The 5327-nt window shown below is 44.3% G+C and overlaps 1 pseudogene across 1 annotated transcript; it reads right to left on the minus strand.

The window, feature by feature from the left end:
* Positions 1-1122: 1122 nt before the first annotated feature.
* On the minus strand, positions 1123-1749 carry LOC308467722 (E3 ubiquitin-protein ligase RNF4 pseudogene; annotated as a pseudogene). Its single transcript has one exon. The product of its transcript is annotated as an E3 ubiquitin-protein ligase RNF4 pseudogene (transcript).
* Between the last annotated feature and the right edge of the window lie 3578 nt (positions 1750-5327).

The raw sequence follows: 5327 nt of genomic DNA on the forward strand, positions 1-5327 counted from the left end.
CAACCCTAGAGTCTGTCAAGACTGGCCCGTCCGGGCAGGGGTACCTTTACCTTTACCTTAAGGTGCTACTGGAAGGCATTTTTTATACATTTAAGACAAAGTCTTTCATTTAAGAGTTATCAACATAAAATGTTTTAAAGCAATTAGACCTATTAGTATAGCAGCATCCCAAAGTTCAACAGGTCAAGCCATTCATAGTTCCACTATGACTACGTGACAGGGCTGAGAAAGGGAGTCACCGCAACTCAAGTTGACTTCATCATGCGAGGTTCAAGTCTTACATGCTTGCTGCTTGAAACATGGCCCTATGGGTGCAGCTTCCCCACAGCAAAGCGTTTCTCAAAAGCAGAGAATTACTTTATCCTCTTCCAACCATTTAAGGAGTGTTTCACATAAATGGCTTAGCTCATCTCGATTGGATTCTGCCCCACGTGGCAACCTTGGTACGGACTCCACTATGAATTGCTCCTTAAGCATATGCCTGGACAGGGAAAGCTGCTCAGATCTAACATGATGGCTGTATTCTCTTCAAGAGAAGACTCGGACCACCAAGAGTTCTTTGTAATAAACCATTTATGCATGCAGCGTTAGAAATGAGCCACAGTGTTGTATAAACCTTGGTCTTTATTAGGGCTACATCAACAGAAAGAGGGGTTTGCCACTAGAAAGGAAGTAGATGTGGAACAGACTTCCACCAGTGAGTGGTTGGCTTTGGTTTTTACCAGGCAAATTGCAAAAAGAAGCTGCAGGTTGTATTATCATAGATGACTATGACTAGCCTAGTCTTGAATAGATGAGTTTAATCAACATCAGTCTTTTCTCAAAGCAGCAACAGAACTAGAACAGAAATGAGATATCGGCAAAAAGCAATGTGGCAGCAGCAGACATATCCTCCAAGCTGTTCTTCAAACGTCTACAGACCTCAAAAAATGTGAGCTGCAAAAACCTTAAAGCAAAACGAAGCTGAAACAGTACAACTGGACTACAAGGAGGCCAACTGGAAAAAAAGTGAAATTGCTAACTGTCATATTGAAGTCATATATACTGTACTTGGTGTGTTCTTTGGAGTTCACTCATGTTTATGAAGGCCACATTAGACTGTGTTCAGGAACACCCATGTCTTCACATATAAATTGGATGATACTCCTTTGGAGTGAGATGCCTCCTACAAATTGGGCAAAAGTTAGCATACCTAAGAAAATTGCTGAGGCACTGACTACAGAAGATGTGGCCACATGTTGTTGACACTATAAGCCGTCCGCTTTGCACAATCTCTGCAAAGCTGTCTATGCAAATTCCACAACTCAAAGTGCCTGAGGATCTTGCAAATTCCCTCCTTCCCACTTCTCTGGGGAGCTTTCTAGTGGCAAGAGCACCACTCTGTGTGTGTCTGCTATCACCACCACCACCACCACCACTAAATATGAGGCTGTCAGACAATGGTTGAGGTCTGAACTCTCTATTGGGCTGCTGCCCACTCTCTCCAACTAGCACAAGAGAATCGTCTTGCGTAAGATCAACAACTATAGGTTCTGAAGTTTCGCAAGTGAGGTCAACTACTTCCACATCCATACTTCTATCATTAAGGCTGTGTGGCAGGGAGGAGGAGGAGGAGGGGATACAGGGTTCAGAAGCAGTTCCCACCATCATCTTGTCCAGAGTATGAGGAGGTCTTGTGGAGGTGTTGCAACTGCTCCTCTTGCTTTTGCTGTGCTGGGTTGCATTACATTCTGTACTTGTTGAACTCATGATGCACAGGGATGGGAGAGGCACAGGCTGCAGAGTACTTGCTTCACCCTTTATCTCCGTGTGCTGTTCCCTGCTTAGTCGCCAAGCAATTCTGTAATGTGATAAGGATGATCATGAATGCTCTCTCTAAAGCAACTTGATGCAACTGGTGACGCTTTGGAGCACCGTGACTTTCTTAGCGTTGTCTCTTTTATAGCAGGTACTCCGAAGCTGGAGCAAGTTCAACATCTTGAGGAGTTAGGGCAGGCTTCCTCAACCTCGGCCCTCCAGATGTTTTTGGCCTACAACTCCCATGATCCCTAGCCAGCAGGACCAGTGGTCAGGGAGGATGGGAATTGTCGTCTCAAAACTTCGGAAGGGCCGAGGTTGAGGAAGCCTGAGTTAGGGTGTCTTTCGTGTTACTCTATAGAACTGCATTCACGTGGGAAGAAACAGGATTAGGCTAAGAAGCAGGCACACAACTATTAGTTTTCTATCTTTCAGCCAAGAGATTAGCTAAAACAATTAGGATTATTACGAGGTGGAGCATCTTTCCCTACCTTGACAGTCCTCTTTATACAAGAGTCTGATAAGGAGAAGGGAAGAACTCATGATGAATGTCTCTTCTTCAAGAAGAACCAGGGCACATAGCCAAGCTGAGGACGATGGGAAATCTTAAATGAAATTCATTGGAGTTGCCTCTACTAGAGCGCACCTCCTATGGCTGCTCTTGCAAGAGGTATTTTCCAGGTATGACACATTCAATGTGTACACCCAACAGGGTGGATAAAAATCAATGATTTAAAAAAGAATAATTAAAAAATCTGTTTTTTATTTAAATTGGATTTTTAAAATAAAATGCTTTTGGAGGAAAGATCTTTCTAAAGATAGTTTTCTATTTAAGTTACATTATAGTCCAAAGGCTATTCATCAGGAAAGAAGTATTTGTTTTAAGTCTTTCATGTGTGCTAAAACTCAGTCTAAGTTTTTTTTGGGTTTTTTAACAAAAAAAAACCCACGTTTAACCACATCAGTTAACAAACATGGATACATATGCTATAATTTTATTGTTTTAGTTAAATACGCTATTTAAATTGTTATTAAGGAAATGATTATTTTTCTCCTTCAGCTGTCCACGGAGGCGCAGGTCAATTCTGTGTCCAGGGCAGCTGTTTACCAGCTCCATCTGGTACGCAGGATGAGACCCTCCCTGCCTGCAGACTGTCTCGCCAGAGTGGTGCATGCTCTAGTTATCTCCCGCTTGGACTACTGCCATGTGCTCTACATGGGGCTACCTTTGAAGGTGACTCAGAAACTGCAATTAATCCAGAACGTGGCAGCTAGACTGGTGACTGGGAGCGGCTGCCGAGACCACATAACACTGGTCTTGAAAGACCTACATTGGCTCCCAGTTTGGGGGAAACTGTGGAAGGAAGGATTAAAATTTACTGCATGCAATGCTTTGAAAGAAAATGTGATGAAAATGATGTATAGGTGTTATATCACCCCAGTAAAATTAGCTAAAATGTATAAAATAAGTAATAAATGTTGGAAATGTAAAGAAAAGGAAGGACCTTTTTATCACATGTGGTGGGAATGTAAAAAAGTGAAAAGCTTCCGGGAAATGATATATAATGAGATGAAAAAGATGTTGAAATATACATTGATTAAGAAACCAGAAGCATTTTTACTTGGCATTGTAGGAGATGATATTAATAGACAGGATTGTAAATTGTTTTTATATGCAATGACTGCAGCAAGAATATTATTGGCACAAAAATGGAAGCAAGAAGAACTACCAACGAAAGAAGAATGGAGGGTGAAGTTGATGGACTATGCAGAATTAGATAAATTAACAGGAAGGATTCGAAACCTGCGGGATCAGAGATTCATAGAAGACTGGAGTAAATATATGAACTATTTGAAAAGTAATTGTGATGAACAGATTACGCTAGTAGGACTGCTAGAAGTTTGGTAAGGTGGATAGTTTGAAATACTGCAAGAAAGACTATGAAAAGCATTATTAGTTAAGGATAATTAAAAGTAATCTAGAAATTAAGAAATGCAGAATAAGTGATAAAGAATGGGAAATCATCAGAGGTGTTGACGGAAGTCTAAAATATTGTATAAGATGAGAAGATCTGTTGTATGACTGTTGGAACCGATATGTTTTTATAGATATAAGATATTTTTTAAAAAAATGATGGATGGCATTGAGAAAGCGGGTAGGGAAAAGTCCTTCTCCTGCTCTCAAAGAATCATAGAACTGCAGGCTCTCACCAAACTCTCTCTGTGTCCCGTAATGTCCGTGGCTCTGCTCTGAGTAAGATCAGGTCGGCCCCCACGTTCAGCTCTCTAACCGCCACACCACACTGCCTTCCCTTTGCACGCTCGGGAGTTGTCTTTGGCTCCTTGCTGCCTATACCCTCAGAAGACGAATCCCCGCCCCTCGCTTTCGGAGGGAGCCGCTGCTGCCATCTGTGCCTGGTGTGCACGGGTGGCTCACGCCTCTTGCGCGCTCGCTCTTGTATCATGTGCTGCTGCAGCCTCGGAGGGCAAGCGCCTCTTCCCTGCCTTGCCCGCTTCCCATGAGAAAGCCTGTGGGAACCACACTTTCTCCCTGGCTGCAGGTCTCGTCTCTCGCCCACTGCACGCAACTTCACATTCACACACGCGCAGCCATACACGGGTCTGCCGCCCTTTGGGCGCGCACCTTGCCTCCTTGCCGTGCTGGCAGTTCTCTCAAGCAACAGGTGTAATAAGAACAACACTTTCCTGGCGATTTTCCTGCAAGAAAGCGCCCTCTCCTTGTTGGCGCAACAGGCAGACGCAACATTTCACCCCCTCCCCTAAATGTCTACTCAGAAGTAAGTGCATTGAGTCAGATCGGGCCAACTAGTCCCAGGTAAGTGCGTACACACTTACTTTGGAGTAAGCGACAGCAGGCGCTGCAGCCTCCGTGCCCTTCTCGGGAGTCCGCCGTGAGCCCCACGGCGGGAAGCTCTGCTGCTCACGACGAGGCCAGGTCCCTGCCAGGCGCATGCGCGAGCGACCAGCTCCTGCTCTCCCATCTGTGCAAGAGTTTCAAGGAGTTTCCCCAAAGAAATCTGGAAGCAGATTTTATTCCCATCCTTGGGAATCATTTGTGTGCCATATCTTTTTCAGGGGTTCCATTGACAACCTACATGAAGCAATAGAGAGTATAATTGAGAATCTAATCCTTCCCCCCCCCCTCTATCCATTGCAATTTTCAAATTTGGTTCAGGGTTTTTCTCACCCTCTCCAGTTGCACATCCAGACTCAGGCATGCTCATGGGTGAGCTGTGTGATAAGCCGGTGGAGACAGGGTTTTCGTGTATGGGGGGTACTTTGTACATGCTCAGAAGCACCCTCACACATATCCCAAGGCATGTGGATGAAAGCAGGCAGTGCCAAGAAGGCGTGTCTGTGTGTTTGTGTGGGCACTAGGGGTGCAACTTGTTGACTTTTTTCTTCTTCCCCCAAAACAGTTTCCTGTATCATAAAGGGATGCACTTTTGCTTAGAAACACTGGAAGAGGGACTAAGTATTCTCAGTTATGGAAAAAGGTCGCCCCAAAA

This window comes from Podarcis pityusensis, assembly GCF_964106645.2.
Source record: "Podarcis pityusensis genome assembly, chromosome: W".
Classification (NCBI taxonomy): Eukaryota; Metazoa; Chordata; class Lepidosauria; order Squamata; family Lacertidae; genus Podarcis; species Podarcis pityusensis.